Genomic DNA, 25,596 nt, shown 5'->3' with positions numbered 1-25,596 from the left:
GGGGCCTAAGAAAAAATATAACTCTAGCAATACATATCAAACTCGGCAAATGCAACTTGCCCATAAAGCTCTGTACTATCGGGAGAAGGTTTGGGGACTGTGGAAGAAGGGTAGGATTAGAGAAGCCAGGGTCAAACAGCCTTTTACACAATGCTGAGGATTAACCCCTTAGGTTCCACAGTGAGTATAACAAGCATGCTTTACTGCATATACAGACTGATTTTACTGTTGTGGGTTTAGTAACACTTTAGGGAGGCTGCAGCAAACACTTCACATTTACCAGTTTAAGTTTTTAATTTTAGTATTTTTTTTTATACACATTTGTTTGGTTTAGATTGTTTTACTAATACATACACAAGCACTTATATAATTGAATGGGTTATTACTAAAGAATTTCCAAGGCGCTGTGTTAAGTGGTGTATAGTATAAAATACTTGTACATACTCAGCCTCTTCAAGGCTATTTTGATACTTCATGTAACTGCGAAGTGTACAACATCACCATTAAACAATAATATGCCTACACAGTGCCTTAACTAACCAAACCCCAAGATCATAGCCATTCCTTATAAATTAGACTCTATTCCCACTGATGTCATTGTTGTCTTGTACACTGCTCACGTGGTGTGGTCCCAATAGATGAAGTTAAATTCGGAGAGTTTATCTTCACCAATTACATAGATCCAAAGTTCATCATTGACTGCTCTGATCATCAGAAAGTGAAGAAGATGGGTATGGGAAATTATTTGCAATGTCAATAGGCACTGGCCCTACTAATAGGATCCAACTTATCTGGTCTATAATATAGATATCTGTGGTTAACTAACAGATTATCTGGACCCCTTCAGAGGGTTGTGGATGGGATATTGAAACCTTCAATATGTTGGTCATCATATGAATACCATTCTAATTGCCCTCTCCTGAAAAGGGGTTGGCTTGGTGATATAGAGGTCTACAACCCTTCCATCACTCAATGCTATCAATATTATGTACACAAATAAATATTTTTTAAATTGTGGATTGTTTTTTATGGATTTATGTGAGTTTTGGCACTATGTAATAACCTTTATGTCCACCATCTTTAATGTAATAGAGTAATCACAGATACCTGATGAAGTGGGTCTTGAAATCCACAAAAACATTATTACAGTATTTGCCTGGACCTCACCAGATGACCAACCTACAAGACAATAGTGACATCAGTGGAAATAAAGAATCTGATTTATGAGGAATTGTTATGGTCCAGGGGTGTGGTTAACTGAGGCACTGTGTAGTCAAATTAGTTGATGTTGCCAACTTTGCAGTTACATGAAGTACTGAAATAGCCTGGAGGAGGCAGAGTATTCATTTGTATTTTATGATGATCTAAGAAATTGTTTTATACACTGTGAATAAATTGATTGACATTTTAGATAATATTGTTTTACGCGTTTGAATTAGCATCTTAAAAGTCCCAGTGATTAAAGAGTTTTTTTTCTAAAAACTTGGCAACAAATTGACAATTGCAATACAGGTTATCCAAATCAAAGATGGAAAAAAAAACTGCAATGTCTTTGAAAACAATTAGATTTTTTCACTGGGTTCAGTAAGAGCCATGTCTATCCCATCTCTTTGAAGTCCATTGATAAAAAAAGAATAGAAACTTCTGTTGTTCTATCAAATTGCAATGTGTTTGGCCATCTTGAAGGGTAGCTCCACTTTGGTGGAAAAATAATATAACAAATATAAAAATAAATAATATAGCATATACAATTGCTACACAAGCCATGTTGTAATTTGGTGTTATTAAAAATGACCTTTTCTTTTCAATCTGCTGCGGTAATTTACATTTTCTGTAAAATTCAATCCAATATGACAACCTAGAGGTGATATGTACACTGTTGGTATTATAAGCAGAAATCTGATCAGCATGTAGTAATGCAGGGAGCTTCTACTGTATACATGTATAATGCACAACTTGATTTGTATAACAGTCCCTTTAGGCAATCACTGTAGTATTGGTATTGTAGGCTGTAGACAGCTGTGATTAGCTTGCAGGCATGTATAGGCTTGTATGAAATTGGCTACACTGTCCTGTACTGCTATATATCCAGGGTCCAAATCACATCTCACAGTATATTCCAGATTTTTTGACTGTTCTGCCTCTCCAATCTAAGCGCTGAAATTGTGATCTCTATATCTGATCCAGTTGTGGAAAGACAGCTGTAACTTACAGTCTCAGTAGAATTAGCAGACAGGCTCAATCCAAGTGACATCTTGCAGATCATAGAAAGCTTTAATTCTATACAAAGCATCTCCTAGCTATGGACTGAGGAAAGGACAAAATTATTTAAAGATAACCAAACCAAAACGCATGTGTAAGATGATACTGGTTTTGCTATTTTATCATTTATTGGGTTATTTATTTTTATCTTTCGTTTTTGATAACCCTGGGATTTACAGCTGTGTGCAGATAGATGCAGAGCCAATACTGCACAATGACAGGCTGTTGGCAGCCACAGCTATTTGTGACTGTTCGCCCATCTAATGATTACCTGCGGTCAGGGCTGGACTGGGTTAAAAAAATTGGGCCCTGGACTTCATCCAGACTGGCCCACTTTAATTTTGAAAACACACACAAAAACAAGTGAACAAGTGAAGTGGGAGGGCTAACGTCATGCAGGAACATCCAGCGGGACTAGGAGGACATCCAGTGGGACCGGGAGGTGGAAGGCTGACAGGTAGAGGCGGCGGGTAAGTGGAGTGCAGAACGGAGGGAGAGTCAGAGGCTGATCAGTGAAGCGGCGGCACTGAAGGTGACTGACTGCTAGTGTCAGATTACAGGGGAGGCTGTGCAGAGTGACACAGAGACACAAACTACAAAACCTGACTGACAGTGCATTGTGAGTACCTGAGTATTGTGGATAACTGAGTATTGTGTGTACCTGAGTATTGGGAGTACCTGAGTATTGTGAGTACCCGAGTATTGTGTGTACCCAAGTATTGTGTGTACCTGAGTATTGTGAGTACCTGATTATTGTCATTACCTGAGCATTGTGTGTAACTGAGTATTGTGAGTTTTGGGAGTACCTGAGTATTGTGAGTGTTGGGAGTAGTACCTGAGTAGTGTGTGTGGATCGTTAGTACTTGAGTATTGTGTGGATCATTAGTACCTGAGTATTGTGTGTACCTGTGTTTTGTGTGTACCTGTGTATTGTGAGTGCCAGCACAGAGAAGTCCCTCCATACTAAAGGAGAGCCAGGAACGTACCCGGCAAGTGCCGGCAGGGGCCAGCACAGAGGCAGGTGGAGACAAAGAGGTGCAGGCACTAGAAAAAAGTAGATGGGTTACAGTCAGGGAGGGTAGAGGGGAAAGTGCCAGGGAGGCCTTTCCTGGGCTGGAACATCCCAATAAGTACACTCCCCTGAGTGACATTGGTAAATCCAGTCAGGGACCAGCACTGCTGGAGCTGAGGGACTCTCCCAGCTACCAGGGGAAGAACTCCTCCAGTGAGAGTGGGGAGGAAGCAAAGGGAAAGGGAAGACAGATTCTGGTGGTGGGGGACTCAATTCTTAGAAGGACAGAGAAGGCAATCTGTGACAAAGACCTGAAGCGCCGAACTGTATGCTGTCTACCAGGCGCTCGGGTTCGGCACATTACAGATCTGGTGGACAGATTGCTGGGAGAGGCTGGGGAAGACCCATCTGTCATGGTGCACGTTGGCACCAATGACAAAGTCAGAGACAGATGGAGTGTCCTAAAGAACGATTTTGGAGACTTAGGAGCTAAATTGAGGAAAAGGACCTCCAAGGTAGTATTCTCAGACATACTAAAAATGACTAAAGCACATAAACCCGAGGTAAGTATAGTAACAAGTCCTATTTGCAATCTCGGAACACCCAATAAGAGAACAGTATGCAATATTGGCCCCATAAAGAATAATGAAGAGAATCTGGTTACTAAGGATGGAGAGATGGCAAAGGTATTGAATTTATTCTTCTCCTCAGTCTTTACAAGGGAATCGGGGGGCTTCAGTAACCAAAACTGCAGTGTTTATCCTCATGATACATCACAGGAAGCACCCTCATGGCTAACAGAGGACAGAATTAGAAATAGACTTGGAAAACTTAACATTAATAAGTCACTGGGACCAGATGGTTTGCACCCGAGGGTCCTTAGGGAACTCAGTCAAGTAATTGCCAGACCATTGTTCCTAATTTTTACTGACAGTCTACTGACTGAAATGGTACCAGCTGAAAACCCAAAGTAGCACCAATATTTAAAAAAGGGCCAAAATACATCCCTGGGAATTACAGACCAGTTAGCCTAACATCAATAGTATGCAAGCTCTTGGAGGGGATGATAAGGGACTATAGATAAGATTTTAGTAATGAAAACGGTATCATTAGCAGTAATTAGCATGGATTAATGAAGAATCGTTCCTGCCAAAGCAATCTATTAACCTTCTATGAGGAGGTGAGCTGCCATCTAGATAAAGGAAGGCCTATAGACGTGGTGTATCTGGATTTTGCAAAAGCATTTGACACAGTTCCCCAAAAACGTTTACTGTACAAAGTAAGGTCCGTTGGCATAGACCATAGGAGTACATGGATTGAAAACTGGCTACAGGGGCGAGTTCAGAGGATGGTGATAAATGGGGAGTACTCTGAATGGTCAGGGGTGGAAAGCGGGGTCCCTCAGGGTTCTGTGCTGGGACCAATCCAATTTAATTTGTTCATAAACGACCAGGAGAATGGGGTAAACAGTTCAATGTCTGTATTTTCGGATGATACTAAGCTAAGCAGGGCAATAACTTCCCTGCAGGATGTGGAAACCTTGCAAGAAGATCTGAACAAATTAATAGGGTGGGCAACTACATGGCAAATGAGGTTTAATGTAGAAAAATGTAAAATAATGCATTTGGGTGGCAAAAATATGAATGCAATCTACTCACTGGGGGGAGAACCTCTGGGGGAATTAAGGATGGAGAAGGACCTGGTGGTCCTGGTAGATGACAGGCTCAGCAATGGCATGCAATGCCAAGCTGCTGCTAACAAGCAAACAGAATATTGGCATGCATTAAAAAGGGGATTAATTCCAGAGATAAAACGATAATTCTCCCACTCTACAAGACTCTGGTCCGGCCTTACCTGGAGTATGCTGTCCTGTTCTGGGCACCAGTCCTCAGGAGGGATGTACTGGAAATGGAGCGAGTACAAAGAAGGGCAACAAAACTAATAAAGGGTCTGGAGGATATTAGTTAGAATTAAATGAGGGGGTTTTGGGACTTTAAATGAGGAACAAATATGTTCCTCCATCCCGGTTTTCGGTAACAAATAAATAGGAAGTTGGGACTTTAAAATGAAGCAATTGGGTAGTGGAGGTAAAATAACCATCTATGAATTGCATTATGAAATATTTATTGATTTCTAAAAAATATAACACACAGTAAAGGAGTATTGATTTCATATACAATAAAATAATTCATTACATACATGTATAAATGATGTACACATAGTATAGGCATAAGAAAGAATATAGACAAATAGCAGCACGTGATTAGATATTAATAGAGAAAGTAGAGAAGCATGATGTTGCTAGCAGCAACATGCCTGATCACAATACATGCACCCACATTGTAAATGTGCATTAACTACGTAGGAAAATAGTTGATGTAATCAAAGGAAACCGATTAGTATAAGTGATTATGGTTCCATGTAAGATGTAGTTAGGGCACCAAATGGCAAGGCTCGATGCGTTTCGTGGGTCTATACCCACTCATCAGGAGCTGATGTAAACAAATTTTCCTGTAAAGTATATATAAAAATATAATGAACCATAATGTCCATGTAAAAAAGTAGAGAATATAGATAAATGAACATTCAATATATAGAGCAGATTGTGCTGAACGCACTCACCAACTCAGGCAGCAGGTGCAGTGCGTGGTGGTGGGAGCAAGGTGGGCCAGGGACATAGCCTCTCTACGGTAGCCGAGGCGGCGTAGGTATAGGTGCCACATCGGGCAAGCGGAAAAGAAAAACAAAAAATTGGGGCAAGGTATGTCCACTGAACAGGAATGTATGTCGTGGAAACAACCAGATCTAAGAATAGAGTAATATATTCCATTAGGTGTACATATAATATGTTATAGTGTTTTATTTGTAGTAAAGTAATAGTAATAATAGTTATGAAGAAAGGTTGCGAGCACTGAACTTATTCTCTCTGGAGAAGGGACGCTTGAGAGGGGATATGATTTAAATTTACAAATACCGTACTGGTGACCCCACAATAGGGATAAAACTTTTCCTTGGAAGGGAGTTTAACAAGACACGTGGCCACTCATTAAAATTAGAAGAAAAGAGGTTTAACCTTAAACTGCGTAGACGATAAGGCCCCATTCACACCTGAGCGTTTTGTAGCTTGAAGCCTCAAGCTACAAAACGCTAGAGGGGAAAAAATCTACTATTCTCTATGGAGATGGTTCACATCTCCACTCCAAAACGCTTGAAGCCAGAAGCCCCAAGATGCCTGAAGCTCAAATAAGTTCTGGAACTCTTTTTAGGCCCCTTTCACACTTGTGCGACTTGTCCTACGACTTGGGACTGCAAGTCGCTTCCAATGATAACCATTTATATTTGTGCGACTTCAAGTCGTGCCGACTTCAAAGTAGTCCCTGTACTACTTTCGTCCAACTTTCACGTGAGTTGAGGTCCGTAGACCTCAAGTTTACATAGGCATTCCCTGAAATCATGGCAAAATAGCGTCAAAAATTGCGGCAAAATCACACGACTTTGAAGTCGCAGTAGTGTCAAAGGGGCCTTAGGCAGATTACAGGCGTTTTTCTGCTTTTTACATTGGTGACCTTTTGAACTGTACAAAATCGTGGCAAAAACGTGGCAAATCGCGGTAACTTTCTGCCTGAAAACTATACTCTCAGATGTTGGGCCTAAGAGTGGCAAGGATGTGTAATTCCCTTCCACAGGCGGTGGTTTCAGCAGGGAGCATCGATAGTTTCAAAAAACTATTAGATAAGCACCTGAACGACCGCAACATACAGGGATCTACAATGTAATACTGACATATAATCACACACATAGGTTGGACTTGATGGACTTGTGTCTTTTTTCAACCTCACCTACTATGTAACTATGAGCTGGCGACGGGGAGTGGGCACACAGAAAACTACTTGGCGAGGCTGCGGTCGAGGCTGCGGTCCGGGTGGAATGGTCACTGGGGCCGGAACCAGAGCGCAGTCCGCCATTTAGTGATGCCTGTCTTACAGGCAGTACAGAGGTGCTCAAATTAATGGCTGCGCAGCCATTACTTTGACAGGCCGTCACTGAAACCGGCCCACTGAGCCATCAGTCCACTGGGAAACTCCCGGTAGTCCCGATGACCAGTACATGCCTGCCTGCGGTGATTGTGACTGGATGTACTTTGTGCATAGGTAATCGCTGGCTGTGTGAACAGCCATGAATAGCTGTGGCTGCCAACAGCCTGTCATTGCGCTGAATGGGCTTGGCAGCCATGGCTATCTGCACACATCTGTCAATCCCTGCTGAGAATCATTCGATGTTCACCGCTAAATGCCTGTGCGAAAGCGGCTTTAAAGTCCAACAATGTGGCACTGATCCTCTTATGTTTTAATTGACACCCAGCAGCATTATGCCTACTTTCTATAAGCATTGGGTGTCAAGACTCTGACCCCCCCCCCTGTAATGGTCATGCACATTGGGCCCATAAAAAGTTGTATGCAGCGGCCATGTTGTTCAGGTTCCAAGTCCCCCCTGCCATTTTGTCATGGTATGCTTTTGATCTTCCCCCTCCCTCCTCCTTCAGTTTATACAATCACAAAGTTTAGGTTGAATACCAGAATATCCTTATCAGAACCTTAAGGCTCTGTTTCCACTACTGCGAGTTGTTGTGTGACTTGACACACGTGAAGTCGCATGACAAGTCAAAATTAATTTATTTCAATAGTAACCGTTTTAACTGGTGCGACTCAAACCGCAGCAATTCCAAAAAAGGTTTTTGCACTACTTTGTTCCGTCTTCAGTGTGACTTGTTCTCCATAGAAAGTAATCAAGACGCAATGCAGGCGCATGTACATGTATGACACTGCGACTTTGTTGCAACTTCCACGGAAGTCTGCGGAAGCACATGATCTCTGCTCCTCCCAAATACATCACTTCCTATATGGATGTACGTGAGTGTGGAAGACAGTAGGAAGCATGCCTAGGGCTAGAAAGAACAAGCGACAAGTTCATGACAATAAGGAAATCATTCGGCTTGTCAGATAACGTCTGGCAATATATGACCTCAGAGATCCATGTAAAGAAGAAGAGAGCATGGTAAGAAGTGGCTCGCATATATTATGGTACCTGGGACTCTTTATCAGCTACAGAACGGTCTGCAAAAATTAAGTGGTTGATATATGCTGCTTAGCACTTTGTGACTTGCACCTATTTAAATGTGCAGCAACCAATGGGTGTGTGTTAATAATGTGCAGTAACCTCTAGCAACCAATGGGTGTGGTAATAATGTGCAGTAATCTCTAGCAACCAATGGGTGTGTGTTATTAATGTGCAGTAACCTCTAGCAACCAATGGGTGTGTGTTAATAATGTGTATCAGGGGCATTGCTAGGTCTACAAAAGGTCTGGGGCTAGAGTCCATAGCAGCGAAGTAAAGAAAGTCATACGCTTGGGTGGGCATACATATGTATATAATATACATGTGTGTGTATGTATATATATAAAATATTGTTACATATCTACGTGCGGGGGGGAGCACAGGCGTGCTGTCACATTGAAGAGTTTGGAGCACCATCACAAGAATTTGACTCACTGCATATCTTGAATGGACTTCATTGATGAATTACTATTATTGATGCACTTGAATGAGTAAACATATGTTTAAAATACAGTATATGCACTTTAACCACTACGTGCCCACGCTATAGCCGAAAGACGGCTACAGCGCGGCGCTCAATTGCCGGGAGGGCGTCCCTGGACATCCTCCTGTTTACTTCCTCCCTGTGCGCTACCGCGGGCGCGCATCAGGGGAAATCTGTGTTGGCCGTGTCCCTTGGACACAGCCAATCACAGATCGTGCTAAATGGCCAATCACAGCGCCCATTTAGCACTCGATCGGAGTGTCCAATGAGAGGTGATCTCGTATGTAAACATATGAGATCATCTCTCATTGCCGGCTCTCCCGCATGTGAGGAGGGAGAGCTTCGTAACTGCAACGTGTGTGAAAAAAACATTACAGTGCCAAACTAAAACAAAACATACATGCCTACCTATCCTCAGTGCCACCTGTCCCCAGTGCCACCTATCACTGCCATCTGTCCCCAGTGCCACCTGTCAGTGCCATCTGTCCCCAGTGTCACCTATCAGTGCCAACTGTCCCCAGTGCCACCTATCAGTGCCATCTGTCCCCAATGCCACCTGTCCCCAGTGCCACCTATCAGTGCCATCTGTCCCCAGTGCCACCTATCAGTGCCATCTGTCCCCAGTGCCACCTGTCAGTGCCATCTGTCTCCAGTGCCACCTATCAGTGCCATCTGTCTCCAGTGCCACCTGTCCCCAGTGCCACCTGTCAGTGTCACATGCCATCTGTTATCAGTGTCACGTGTCATCAGTGCCATATATCAGTGCCATCTGTCAGTGTCATGTGCCATCTATTATCAGTGTCACGTGTCATCAGTGCCACGTATCAGTGCCATCTGTCATCAGTGCCACATCAGTGTCACGTGTCATCAGTGCCACATATTAATGCCATCTGGCATCAGTGTCACGTGTCATCAGTGCCACATATTAGTGCCATCTGTCATCAGTGCCACATCAGTGTCACGTACCATCAGTGCCACGTATCAGTGCCATCTGTCATCAGTGCCACATCAGTGTCACGTGTCATTGTCCTGGTGCTCCAGGGCCTTTAAAGGTGTAATAGGTAGTCAACAAATTGGATGTGTAATTTATGCTCCTAGAACACCTGATGGTCCTCCCTGCATGTTGGGCCTCTCTATGTGGCTAGGCTGTGAAAAAGTCCCACATATGTGGTATCGTAATACTCAGGGGGAGTAGCAGAATGTATTTTGGGGCATCATTTGTGGTATACACATGCCATGTGAGAGAAATAACCTATTACAATGACAATTTTGTGGGAAAAAAAAATCTTAATTTTGCATAGAATTGTGGGAAAAAATTACATCAAAAACCTCACCATGCATCTTACTAAGTACCTTGGAATGTCTACTTTTAAAAAAAGGGGTCATTTTTGGGGTATTTGTACTTTCCTGGCTTGTTAGGGTCACAAGAAATGAGATGAGGCCACCAGTACATCAGGTGTGATCAATTTTTTATGATTTGCACCACAGCTTGTAGACTCTCTAACTTTCACAAAGACCAAATAATATCCACTAATTTGGGTTATGTTTACCAAAGATATGTAGCAGTATAAATTGTGGCCAAAATTTATAAAGAAAAATTAATAATTTGCAAAATTTTATCACAGAAACAAAGAAAATGCGTTTTTTTTTCAAAATTTTCGGTCTTTTTTCATTTATAGCGCAAAAAATAAAAAACTCAGAGGTAATCAAATACCACCAAAATAAATCTCTATTTGTATGGAAAAAAAGGACAAAAAATTCATTTGGGTACAGTATTACATGACTGAGTAATTGTCATTCAAAGTGTGAGAGCACCGAAAGCTGAAAATTGGTCTGGGCAGGAGGGGGGTTTAGGTGGCCAGTAGGCAAGTGGTTAAGCACTATTCACTTTATTAATATTTGCATTAAAATTTATTGCACAGTATTATATGTTGATTCTTTTTCCTCTATTGTTTATACACAGTTTTGGAATTTTATACCAGTGTATAGCGCAGCCAGTTATAAAGCATTGCTTACAAAGCCAGATATAAAGCAGTACTCTTTTATAACTGACTTTGTAAGAAATGCATTATATCTGGCTTAGTGAGAAATACTTTGTAACTGGCTTTTGGAAAAATGCTTTATAACTGGCTTTGCAGTACTCACAAAGCCAATTATAAAGCATTGCTCACAAAGCCAGATATAAAGCATTTCTCACAAAGACAGTACATTGTGGGCAGGTGGGGACGGTACAGAGTGGGCAGGAGTGTACAGTACAGGGTGGGTAGGAGGGTACAGTTCAGGTCAAGCAGGAGGGTACAGTGCAGGGCAGGCAGGAGGGTACAGTACAGGGTTGGTAGCAGGGTACAGTGCAGGGCAGGCAGAAGGGGAACAGTGCAGAGAAGGCAGGAGGGTACAGTGCAGGATGGGCAGGAGGGTACAGTGCAGGGCGGGCAAGAGGGTACAGTGCAGGGTGGGCAGGAGGGTACAGTGCAGGGCGGGCAGAAGGGTATTTTTGGTGTTGTTTTGATACCTGTCCATTTATGTTTCTTTGTTGTGGTTGCCAAAACAACCCAGAAATGGTATAGTTCATGGAAACTAAGTTTTAATTTTTGTTGCATTCTTGCAAAAAGATTTTGCTGCTAAAAAATATTCAGATTCTATATTGTTCTTTTTTGTATGCCTTTTTTTTGTGTTGTTCAAATTGATATATGTTAATTTATTTTTCTTTGTTGTGGTTGGCAAAAATAAACAACCAAAAAATGGTGTAGTTCACTGAAAACAAACTTTATTTTTGGTGCATTTTTGCACAAAAATTTGGAAAATAAAAATTATTCTGGTTACATTATGTGTTTTTTAATTATCCCTTTTTATATTTTGTTTTAAAGCCCTTTTATTCAGCATGTGAATGCAACTACACATAACAGACATATAAACTTTGTCCGTCGGATTTGTGTACACACGATCGGAATTTCCGACAACGGATTTTGTTGTCGGAAAATTTTATCTCCTGCTCTCCAACTTTGTGTGTTGGAAAATCCGATGGAAAATGTCCGATGGAGCCCACACACGGTCGGAATTTCCGACAACACGCTCCGATCGGACATTTTCCATCAGAAAATCCGACCGTGTGTACGGGGCATTAGGGAGTGGGCTTCTTCGGTACCAGATCCCTAAGAACATTCCAGATGTCTCTGCAGGTATTATGTACAATATTGCTGGCAGTAGTTTTGCCAACCAAGAACTCAAAATGCAAACTTGCAAAGGAATGTCCAGTTGCCAGGTACCTAAAATTAACATAAGCTACTTCTATATTAGAACTAAAAACGAGCTTGGAACGAGGTGCCTGAGGAAGTGAAGGAAGAAGAGGAGCAGGATAAAGACACTGGTGATGTACAGGGACAATTAATATGGCAAAAACAATCACATCCACAATAACATGCTAGTATTTATTATTTAAATTCATGTAAAAAGGATCAAAGAATGACGTGGATCTCCAAATGCCACATATGAGGTAAGAAGAAGAAAAAGTAGGTATGAAAAGTTACCTCAATGTTATAATGAGTCTTTCAACAGCCGGAATACTCCTTCAGAAACTGGTGTTTTGTTGCTCTTGATGGCTAGAGAGCAAAGCCAACAATTCATCAAAACTGTAAAGAGAAAATATATGGCTATTAGCTACATTGATCATGTAAAAATGGACCATTTTTAACTCTATTTCCATTTTTTTTTATCATTTGCTCAGGTTTTTGTTAACACTTCTAGCTATTCGAAGCTAAAAATTAGAAAAAGTGTCATAGTGACCATGCATATACACGTTTATCTTGGAGCATTTGCAAGTTGACATAAACAAATGTTCTCACCTTCTAATTGACATCCATGTGTAGTTGAAGAATTTGTCTTCATGAGCACGGAGGTCGTTGTAAAGGAACCAAAACTGGCCTCTCACTTCCCTTTGGGCGATGACGGGATGGATTCAAAACCTATGCCTTCTCCTCCTTCAGTTATCCTCTTCTTCTTCATCTATTAATGCTGCTACAGCAGCCATAATGACTGCTAACCCAACATATTGCATAGCCAACATGTTTGCTGAGCACTGTACAACACGTGACAGCGAAAGACGAAGGGGAAATGCCTAAGCAGGATAAGGAATTACATCACTATGACTAAATCGCAGAACATCAAAGTCGCACAAAGTAGTTTGGAAAGGGGCATCAAATTGCAACAAAATCGCATTGCAAAGTCGCACTGTAAATCGCGCGACTTTGGGGTCACAATAGTGGAAACCGAGCCTAAGAGGACACATGCAGACACTCTATTATTTGAATCCACACTTCAGTTTGAATGCCTTCATAAAACTATTGTAAAGTTAATTGCTCACCGGACCATAATATACAGGTTAGAAGACTGTAACAGGTAGGTATTCAAAAATATTAATACCTACAGAAAACTGGATCTGTGGCATGATTGTAAACACAGAGACATCCCATGGTCACCCCTCAGCCTCTTGACTGGTCAGATCATTTTTGACAACATCCCTCTCATGGACAAGAAAAGGAGGCTGCCCAGCAAGTCGACCACTCTTGTTTTAACATCAAACCAAGGAACACCTGTCAAGTCATATGAGAGCCATTGCACCATCTTGCTTATTGATTTGGACTCTGCTGAACCAGAACCTGATAAGTATTTTCATTTTTTCAACTCTTTTTGTTTCGCTGTTGCCTTCTTGTCTCATTGTTCCTTTGTAATACCTTTTTTTTTTTCCTGTAAATATTTTCTTTGCACAATTTTTTACCTTTTCATTATTAAACAATATTTTGAAAAGTGTAAATTGTCTCTAATGCCCTAACACAGTACTCAAAGAATCCCTGTCTCTTGAAGACCGCTACTACCTGGTAAATCTCTGAATATACCTGTCTGTGGTAACAGCGTGTGTTACAGATGTGTATCCTAACTTCATAGCTGCTATTGCTAATCTTGTGAATGTTTACTACTTCTCAATAAAAGTAGTTGGTGGCAGTTTAAAGAGTTAATTACTTAGTCAACTAAACCCAGTGGCAATCACTCTCAGTCTGTTGGCTCCTAGATTGTGGCCCCGCAAGCTGGAAAACCTTTGTGCAGCGTGAGGCAGAGTGTGTCAGTTTTGCGTATCAGCGGCAGCACGATGGGAGGTTGGCCAGTCATTTGTCACAAGTTGGTGAAGAGGGCAGTGGTCTGACCCGTGTTTGTCACAGTCATCATCATCTTCTACAAAGAAATGATTCAGAGTTTCAAGCAAATTCCATAAAAGTTCTGCTAACCTATAGAGTGCCCATTTGTTATGGGTTGTAGATTGTTGATGTTGAACTTAGCAGTCTGTTGCATTTGCAACCAGTGTTTCTCTACAGCCCCAAAATTGTCACCTTAAGCTTTGGTTAGAAAATTGGATGCAACGTAAGGACATTTTTTTCTTACCAATTCATTAAACCTGAGTTACATAGTTACATAGTAGGTGAGGTTGAAAAAAGACACAAGTCCATCAAGTCCAACCTATGTGTGTGATTATGTGTCAGTATTACATTGTATATCCCTGTATGTTGCGGTCATTCAGGTGCTTATCTAATAGTTTCTTGAAGCTATCAATGCTCCCCGCTGAGACCACCGCCTGTGGAAGGGAATTCCACATCCTTGCCGCTCTTACAGTACCCTCTACGTAGTTTAAGGTTAAACCTCTTTTCTTCTAATTTTAATGAGTGGCCACGAGTCTTGTTAAACTCTCTTCTGCGAAAAAGTTTTAACCCTATTGTGGGGTCACCAGTCCGGTATTTGTAAATTGAAATCATATCCCCTCTCAAGCGTCTCTTCTCCAGAGAGAATAAGTTCAGTGCTTGCAACCTTTCCTCATAACTAAGATCCTCCAGACCCTTTATTAGCTTTGTTGCCCTTCTTTGTACTCGCTCCATTTCCAGTACATCCTTCCTGAGGACTGGTGCCCAGAACTGGACCGCATACTCTAGGTGCGGCCGGACCAGAGTCTTGTAGAGCAGGAGAATTATCGTTTTATCTCTGGAGTTGATCCCCCTTTTAATGCATGCCAATATTCTGTTTGCTTTGTTAGCAGCAGCTTGGCATTGCATGCCATTGCTGAGCCGATCATCTACTAGGACCCCCAGGTCCTTTTCCATCCTAGATTCCCCCAGAGGTTCTCCCCCCAGTGTATAGATTGCATTCATATTTTTGCCAGCCAAATGCATTATTTTACATTTTTCTACATTGAACCTCATTTGCCATGTAGTCGCCCACCCCATTAATTTGTTCAGGTCTTTTTGCAAGGTTTCCACGTCCTGCGGAGAAGTTATTGCCCTGCTTAGTTTAGTATCGTCTGCAAATACAGAGATTGAACTGTTTATCCCATCCTCTAGATCGTTTATGAACAAATTAAATAGGATTGGTCCCAGCACAGAACCCTGGGGAACCCCACTACCCACCCCTGACCATTCCGAGTACTCCCCATTTATCACCACCCTCTGAACTCGCCCTTGTAGCCAGTTTTCAATCCATGTACTCACCCTATGGTCCATGCCAATGGACCTTATCTTGTGCAGTAAACGTTTATGGGGAACTGTGTCAAATGCTTTTGCAAAATCCAGATATAATATAAAGAGTGCAGCGCTGGACATATAACGTAGATGGAAAAAATATTATTAAACCATGTACTAAAATTTGATCAACAAAATATACAAATAATGACCTATGAAGGTAGTGAATTACTTATGACCATAAACATATAAATAGAAAATAGTGAATTACTTATGACTGTAAACGTATGAAAGAGCATAAAAGTCCAAAGCAATAATTAATCGTGCAATGTGAATAAGCATATGAAATTACAAAAAACCTTGAGAATAAAACTTTTAAAGTGCAAAACAGTCCAAATCAATAAATTTCCGTGCAATGTGTATTTCAGGGGTGCATCCTCGATGATCGGTGTTGCCCACCACCAGATAGGTGAATGAATAAAAGGCTTACCAGAAAGCCTGTGACCGCCCTTATTCAGGGGGGTCAAAACAGGCTTAGTAGATATGGGAAGACCACCACATGGATACTCCGTTTGATAGATGGATCAATGGACCAGGGCTCCTTGCTAGGTAATTCTCCAGCCAACGACCAATGTGAATACTCTCCCAGCTCCCGTCCTCTCCTAGGGCAGACTTGAAGCTTCCACAGATTCAATATAGGGAGATGTGATATGTAGTTGCCAGAAAGAGATAAAGAAAAAGAGCTCCGCTGGTGCAGATAACTTTGGGTTTCTTTTATTGGCAAAAAATTCCGATATCAGGCATTAAAAAGCAAAAAAACGAGCAAGATAAGAAAACGACACTACCGCCGTTTGTTTAAAAATCGCGCATGCGCGGTGCGTGCAATGTTGTGACCCTACGGCCGTTTCGTCACAACTGACGTCATCAGGGGTACGCACCGACGCACGCGCATGCGCATTAAATACACAGGCGTCTAGATGGAGGACGCTATGATTGGTTCATACTAGGCTGTGCTTCATATAAGAAATCAGCTGTAAAGAAACCTAACATAGGCATAAACCTCTCTGGCCAATCAAGTAAAGGGAACACCAAGCCGACAAACCACGTCTCATCAAGACAACAGCATGTAAACACTCAACCGATGCCATCTAGTGGTTTTTTTGGAAATTTCCCCAAAAATCCAACACGTAACCAAGCTGCATTATAAAGAATGTTAAAGTGGATTGATTAATTAATTAGAAAAATAGAAATAACATAAAAATATATAAAAATTATATAAAAAATATAAAAAACAATTAATTAAAGTCAGGTAACATTATACCTCTATATATGGAATAGATTTATACAGTATATTAGGGAAAAAAGGAAGGGAATAAAACTGAAGCTTGTTAATGCCCATTATGAAAACAACAACATAGCCTACTCCTTACAATAATTATAGGACAATGATAAATAAAAATTAAGAATATAAAATACTACCCCTATTCAAAATAAGAGTTAAATTAGTATATAGAAAATATATATACCCGAGTGGGACATCAACTTATCCAACAACCTCATCTTTCAACTGTTGTTGATAAAACAGTTGATGTCCCACTCTATATTTAAACCATTCGGGGCATGGGAACCAAGCCTAAAGATCCAGTTGGTTTCAGATCTTGATATGGTTCGCTTCCCATTGCTGCCTCGCCAATGTGGAACATATTTTTCTATCCCTATAAAGGTAGTACCACTAGGGTCTCTATTATGCACTTCGTCATAGTGTCTAGAGACACTATGTTTATCGAACCCTTGTTTGATATTAGTAATATGTTCCCCCAACCTTACGCTAAGTTTCCTGGTGGTGCGCCCCACATACTCCAAACCACAGGGGCACCTGAGAAGGTACACCACACACTTGGAGGCGCATGTTATGAGAGAGTTAATAGGGTAAGTGACTCCTGTGCCTGTTGATGTAAATTCTGTGAGCCTTCTCTGGCATACTGCGTTCACTCTACAAACCCTACATCTTCTACAGGGAGAGAAACCCTTTAGGTCGCCAAAAAAGGTCGACCGCTGAGGTGGATCAGGGACATTAGGTGCCAAAGTGTGTCTTAAATTCATAGCCCCTCTAAATAAGATACGAGGATTATTAGGCAGTAAGGGGCCAAGAACACGGTCGTTTTTAATGACCGGCCAGTGTCTTTTAATAATTTTCTTAATGGCCCAGTGTTGGCTGGAATAAGTGGTAAGAAAAGCCAAATTAAAGTCCTCACCGTTGTTAACCTGAGGGGGTTTATCTCTTAGAAGTTCCATACGTTCTCTATTTCCGACTTCCGCGATTAAAGTTTCTAGCATAGTTGCCTCATAGCCTTTATCCAGGAACTTCAATTTAAGGGATGAGGCCTCTCTAAAATATTCATCTTGATTTGAGCAGTTCCGCCTCAGGCGTAAAAATTGGCCCTTAGGGACAGCGGATAGCCACGATTGATGATGGCAAGAGTTAAGGGGAATAAAACTGTTCCTATCGGTGGATTTAAAAAAAGTGGATGTGGTAATTCTCCCATCCACTATAGTAATTAATAGATCCAGAAAATGGATCTGTACCGAGCTAGCCTCATAGGTTAAAGCTATACCCCTATCATTTCCATTCAAGGAAAGGAGGAAGTTGGACAAAGATTCAGAGTCGCCGTCCCAAATAAATAGGACGTCGTCAATGAATCTTCTCCACAAAATCAGTTGGGAAGGTTTATCACAAAAGACTATGTCCTCCTCCCATTTGGCCATAAAGAGGTTAGCCATAGATGGAGCGAATTTCGCTCCCATGGCCACTCCCCTTGTTTGTAGGTAATGCTTGTTGTTATGCCAGAAATGATTGTGTGCCATCGAAAAGTCCAACAACTCCATCACAAAATTACATTGTGTGATGGAGATGTTGGAGTCACGATAAAGGAAATGTCGCACCGCTTCATGACCCAATCGATGGGATATGGATGTATAAAGCGACGCGACATCCGCCGTCACTAGCATATAAGTATCTTTCCACTCTATGCTACCCAATATATTAAGGACATGTTTGGTATCCTTAAGGAAAGCGGGGGTGCCCATCACCAGTGGCTGCAGGTAAAAATCAATATATTTACCAACACGTGAAGTGATGGAATCTATACCACTGATGATGGGCCTTCCCGGAGGGTTAACCAAAGTCTTATGAATCTTTGGCAAGATATACATAACTGGCAACCTGGGGGCCAGAGGAATAAGATGTTCCCTCTCTTTTTTATTGAGAATCCCCATATTGTACCCCTTGTCAATCAAACCTTTCAACTCCCGTTTAAAACTGAGAGTTGGGTCAGATTGCAGGGGTAAGTAGGTGTCTGCATCAGAAAGGATTCTCTGCATCTCATTATTGTAGGAGTCTTTGTCCAGGATGACAATGGCTCCGCCTTTATCTGCGGGGCGTATAATAATGTCTTTCCTTCTGCATAGAGCCTCAATTCCAATTCTAACGTCATATTCAGGTTGTACTGTTTTCATTCTTAGATTGGTTAAATCTTTCAGTACTAAATCCCTAAATATGGCGACATTCGGTGCTGAGTTTCCAGGAGGGTTAAACAGTGATGCATTCGACAAACCCGAATGCACCACTGTAGAAGCCTCTCTGGCTAATTGTCTAGATGGATTACTTATGATATACCGTTTAATGTTGAGTTTACGAGTATATTTCTGCACATCTATGAATGTCTGGAATTTGTTCAAATTCCGCGGTGGCACGAATTTTAAACCTTTATTTAGGGTGAAGAGTTCTTGTGTGGAAAGTTCTTTGGTACTTAGATTTATAATCCCATTCGTGTCTATAGCCTCCTTCTTTTTGGGGTGAAGTTTCCTCCCCCCTCTGCACCCTCTCTTGCGTCGCCGTTTCGTTTGGTTCTTCCTCTGCCTACCACCTGAAAATCCCGTCTAAAGCGGTTATTTTCTTGTTGGCTTTGGGGAGGACCAAAGATATGTTGATTGCCATTTGGACTAGATATGGATCCCTCCATAGTCTGTGCCAGAGGGGAAAATCTGTTACTAATTCCCCTTTCCTGACCTTGTTGTTCCTGTTCAGCTGTTCCTTCACCATATCTCTGTCTACCTCGATGGACTCTCTGGTTGCGGAGGTAATGCCCACCTTCATAATCATAGTGGGCCTCATCACCCCTATGTTGCCTCCAAGATGGAGATGGATTATAGTGTGTTTGGGGGAGAGATCCCTTGCTCCGACCCCTACCTCTAATATGGTTAGGGTATTGCTGAATAACCCTACCTCTAGGGTGGGGAAAATTATGGGAGATCGTCGACAGATTCTCTCTCCGGGGTTCCTGGGTAGAAGGCATAGTTTGTGAATTACTTGTGGTACTATTAGTAACCGGAGAGTCAGAGGAAGGGGGAATCTGCCATTTAAAGACTAAGTTATCTTTATAGTCCTTAATATCTCTATTGTATTTTCTCCTTTTTTTCTGTTTTTGTTCCATCTCCTCTTTAATTAAGATGGTTTTGAGCGCCTCTGATCTCCGGATATATTCCTGGTCATCCTTAAAGGGGGCCAATTTGCTCCTAATAGTATTAATTTCTAAATCTAGCATTGTTAGTTTCCTTTTCTTCTTGGCTACCAAGAATTGTAAAAAACCGACCCCCGCCTCGTTAAAATACTTAAACCATTCTTCCAGCTCATTATCCTCTTTCTGGGGATTGACCTCCCACCTGAGGCTTCTTGGGACCATGTTTTCTTTTATATATTCCTCTAAGTATGCTATGTCCCATCTAGCATGTACTTCCGTAATAGTCAGATTTTTTAACCTAAGGAAGCACCCTGCCAAATCATCTCTAGGGTCCTCTTTACCGTCAAAGACACCCACAGTGTCAGTGACCACCTGAGATCTATATTCAAAAATGTCCATTATGGACACACCAGCTGCAAAAACTGTATATCAAAAATGCACAACAGAATTTAAAAAAAGAAATTGCGCTAGGTGTATAAAAATTGTGATTAAGTAAAAAAGGTGAAAAAGTCCTGCTGCTATGCACTATAACCCCGATATAAGGGTACCAAAAGACTAGATATAATATAAAGAGTGCAGCGCTGGACATATAACGTAGATGGAAAAAATATTATTAAACCATGTACTAAAATTTGATCAACAAAATATACAAATAATGACCTATGAAGGTAGTGAATTACTTATGACCATAAACATATAAATAGAAAATAGTGAATTACTTATGACTGTAAACGTATGAAAGAGCATAAAAGTCCAAAGCAATAATTAATCGTGCAATGTGAATAAGCATATGAAATTACAAAAAACCTTGAGAATAAAACTTTTAAAGTGCAAAACAGTCCAAATCAATAAATTTCCGTGCAATGTGTATTTCAGGGGTGCATCCTCGATGATCGGTGTTGCCCACCACCAGATAGGTGAATGAATAAAAGGCTTACCAGAAAGCCTGTGACCGCCCTTATTCAGGGGGGTCAAAACAGGCTTAGTAGATATGGGAAGACCACCACATGGATACTCCGTTTGATAGATGGATCAATGGACCAGGGCTCCTTGCTAGGTAATTCTCCAGCCAACGACCAATGTGAATACTCTCCCAGCTCCCGTCCTCTCCTAGGGCAGACTTGAAGCTTCCACAGATTCAATATAGGGAGATGTGATATGTAGTTGCCAGAAAGAGATAAAGAAAAAGAGCTCCGCTGGTGCAGATAACTTTGGGTTTCTTTTATTGGCAAAAAATTCCGATATCAGGCATTAAAAAGCAAAAAAACGAGCAAGATAAGAAAACGACACTACCGCCGTTTGTTTAAAAATCGCGCATGCGCGGTGCGTGCAATGTTGTGACCCTACGGCCGTTTCGTCACAACTGACGTCATCAGGGGTACGCACCGACGCACGCGCATGCGCATTAAATACACAGGCGTCTAGATGGAGGACGCTATGATTGGTTCATACTAGGCTGTGCTTCATATAAGAAATCAGCTGTAAAGAAACCTAACATAGGCATAAACCTCTCTGGCCAATCAAGTACCCCTGATGACGTCAGTTGTGACGAAACGGCCGTAGGGTCACAACATTGCACGCACCGCGCATGCGCGATTTTTAAACAAACGGCGGTAGTGTCGTTTTCTTATCTTGCTCGTTTTTTTGCTTTTTAATGCCTGATATCGGAATTTTTTGCCAATAAAAGAAACCCAAAGTTATCTGCACCAGCGGAGCTCTTTTTCTTTATCTCTTTCTGGCAACTACATATCACATCTCCCTATATTGAATCTGTGGAAGCTTCAAGTCTGCCCTAGGAGAGGACGGGAGCTGGGAGAGTATTCACATTGGTCGTTGGCTGGAGAATTACCTAGCAAGGAGCCCTGGTCCATTGATCCATCTATCAAACGGAGTATCCATGTGGTGGTCTTCCCATATCTACTAAGCCTGTTTTGACCCCCCTGAATAAGGGCGGTCACAGGCTTTCTGGTAAGCCTTTTATTCATTCACCTATCTGGTGGTGGGCAACACCGATCATCGAGGATGCACCCCTGAAATACACATTGCACGGAAATTTATTGATTTGGACTGTTTTGCACTTTAAAAGTTTTATTCTCAAGGTTTTTTGTAATTTCATATGCTTATTCACATTGCACGATTAATTATTGCTTTGGACTTTTATGCTCTTTCATACGTTTACAGTCATAAGTAATTCACTATTTTCTATTTATATGTTTATGGTCATAAGTAATTCACTACCTTCATAGGTCATTATTTGTATATTTTGTTGATCAAATTTTAGTACATGGTTTAATAATATTTTTTCCATCTACGTTATATGTCCAGCGCTGCACTCTTTATATTATATCTAGTCTTTTGGTACCCTTATATCGGGGTTATAGTGCATAGCAGCAGGACTTTTTCACCTTTTTTACTTAATCACAATTTTTATACACCTAGCGCAATTTCTTTTTTTAAATTCTGTTGTGCATTTTTGATATACAGTTTTTGCAGCTGGTGTGTCCATAATGGACATTTTTGAATATAGATCTCAGGTGGTCACTGACACTGTGGGTGTCTTTGACGGTAAAGAGGACCCTAGAGATGATTTGGCAGGGTGCTTCCTTAGGTTAAAAAATCTGACTATTACGGAAGTACATGCTAGATGGGACATAGCATACTTAGAGGAATATATAAAAGAAAACATGGTCCCAAGAAGCCTCAGGTGGGAGGTCAATCCCCAGAAAGAGGATAATGAGCTGGAAGAATGGTTTAAGTATTTTAACGAGGCGGGGGTCGGTTTTTTACAATTCTTGGTAGCCAAGAAGAAAAGGAAACTAACAATGCTAGATTTAGAAATTAATACTATTAGGAGCAAATTGGCCCCCTTTAAGGATGACCAGGAATATATCCGGAGATCAGAGGCGCTCAAAACCATCTTAATTAAAGAGGAGATGGAACAAAAACAGAAAAAAAGGAGAAAATACAATAGAGATATTAAGGACTATAAAGATAACTTAGTCTTTAAATGGCAGATTCCCCCTTCCTCTGACTCTCCGGTTACTAATAGTACCACAAGTAATTCACAAACTATGCCTTCTACCCAGGAACCCCGGAGAGAGAATCTGTCGACGATCTCCCATAATTTTCCCCACCCTAGAGGTAGGGTTATTCAGCAATACCCTAACCATATTAGAGGTAGGGGTCGGAGCAAGGGATCTCTCCCCCAAACACACTATAATCCATCTCCATCTTGGAGGCAACATAGGGGTGATGAGGCCCACTATGATTATGAAGGTGGGCATTACCTCCGCAACCAGAGAGTCCATCGAGGTAGACAGAGATATGGTGAAGGAACAGCTGAACAGGAACAACAAGGTCAGGAAAGGGGAATTAGTAACAGATTTTCCCCTCTGGCACAGACTATGGAGGGATCCATATCTAGTCCAAATGGCAATCAACATATCTTTGGTCCTCCCCAAAGCCAACAAGAAAATAACCGCTTTAGACGGGATTTTCAGGTGGTAGGCAGAGGAAGAACCAAACGAAACGGCGACGCAAGAGAGGGTGCAGAGGGGGGAGGAAACTTCACCCCAAAAAGAAGGAGGCTATAGACACGAATGGGATTATAAATCTAAGTACCAAAGAACTTTCCACACAAGAACTCTTCACCCTAAATAAAGGTTTAAAATTCGTGCCACCGCGGAATTTGAACAAATTCCAGACATTCATAGATGTGCAGAAATATACTCGTAAACTCAACATTAAACGGTATATCATAAGTAATCCATCTAGACAATTAGCCAGAGAGGCTTCTACAGTGGTGCATTCGGGTTTGTCGAATGCATCACTGTTTAACCCTCCTGGAAACTCAGCACCGAATGTCGCCATATTTAGGGATTTAGTACTGAAAGATTTAACCAATCTAAGAATGAAAACAGTACAACCTGAATATGACGTTAGAATTGGAATTGAGGCTCTATGCAGAAGGAAAGACATTATTATACGCCCCGCAGATAAAGGCGGAGCCATTGTCATCCTGGACAAAGACTCCTACAATAATGAGATGCAGAGAATCCTTTCTGATGCAGACACCTACTTACCCCTGCAATCTGACCCAACTCTCAGTTTTAAACGGGAGTTGAAAGGTTTGATTGACAAGGGGTATAATATGGGGATTCTCAATAAAAAAGAGAGGGAACATCTTATTCCTCTGGCCCCCAGGTTGCCAGTTATGTATATCTTGCCAAAGATTCATAAGACTTTGGTTAACCCTCCGGGAAGGCCCATCATCAGTGGTATAGATTCCATCACTTCACGTGTTGGTAAATATATTGATTTTTACCTGCAGCCACTGGTGATGGGCACCCCCGCTTTCCTTAAGGATACCAAACATGTCCTTAATATATTGGGTAGCATAGAGTGGAAAGATACTTATATGCTAGTGACGGCGGATGTCGCGTCGCTTTATACATCCATATCCCATCGATTGGGTCATGAAGCGGTGCGACATTTCCTTTATCGTGACTCCAACATCTCCATCACACAATGTAATTTTGTGATGGAGTTGTTGGACTTTTCGATGGCACACAATCATTTCTGGCATAACAACAAGCATTACCTACAAACAAGGGGAGTGGCCATGGGAGCGAAATTCGCTCCATCTATGGCTAACCTCTTTATGGCCAAATGGGAGGAGGACATAGTCTTTTGTGATAAACCTTCCAACTGATTTTGTGGAGAAGATTCATTGACGACGTCCTATTTATTTGGGACGGCGACTCTGAATCTTTGTCCAACTTCCTCCTTTCCTTGAATGGAAATGATAGGGGTATAGCTTTAACCTATGAGGCTAGCTCGGTACAGATCCATTTTCTGGATCTATTAATTACTATAGTGGATGGGAGAATTACCACATCCACTTTTTTTAAATCCACCGATAGGAACAGTTTTATTCCCCTTAACTCTTGCCATCATCAATCGTGGCTATCCGCTGTCCCTAAGGGCCAATTTTTACGCCTGAGGCGGAACTGCTCAAATCAAGATGAATATTTTAGAGAGGCCTCATCCCTTAAATTGAAGTTCCTGGATAAAGGCTATGAGGCAACTATGCTAGAAACTTTAATCGCGGGAAGTCGGAAATAGAGAACGTATGGAACTTCTAAGAGATAAACCCCCTCAGGTTAACAACGGTGAGGACTTTAATTTGGCTTTTCTTACCACTTATTCCAGCCAACACTGGGCCATTAAGAAAATTATTAAAAGACACTGGCCGGTCATTAAAAACGACCGTGTTCTTGGCCCCTTACTGCCTAATAATCCTCGTATCTTATTTAGAGGGGCTATGAATTTAAGACACACTTTGGCACCTAATGTCCCTGATCCACCTCAGCGGTCGACCTTTTTTGGCGACCTAAAGGGTTTCTCTCCCTGTAGAAGATGTAGGGTTTGTAGAGTGAACGCAGTATGCCAGAGAAGGCTCACAGAATTTACATCAACAGGCACAGGAGTCACTTACCCTATTAACTCTCTCATAACATGCGCCTCCAAGTGTGTGGTGTACCTTCTCAGGTGCCCCTGTGGTTTGGAGTATGTGGGGCGCACCACCAGGAAACTTAGCGTAAGGTTGGGGGAACATATTACTAATATCAAACAAGGGTTCGATAAACATAGTGTCTCTAGACACTATGACGAAGTGCATAATAGAGACCCTAGTGGTACTACCTT

This window comes from Aquarana catesbeiana, linkage group LG06 (genome assembly GCF_042186555.1).
Source record: "Aquarana catesbeiana isolate 2022-GZ linkage group LG06, ASM4218655v1, whole genome shotgun sequence".
NCBI classification, from domain to species: Eukaryota; Metazoa; Chordata; class Amphibia; order Anura; family Ranidae; genus Aquarana; species Aquarana catesbeiana.
The sequence above is the reverse complement of the archived record's forward strand: the minus strand, read 5'-3'. Positions refer to the sequence as shown.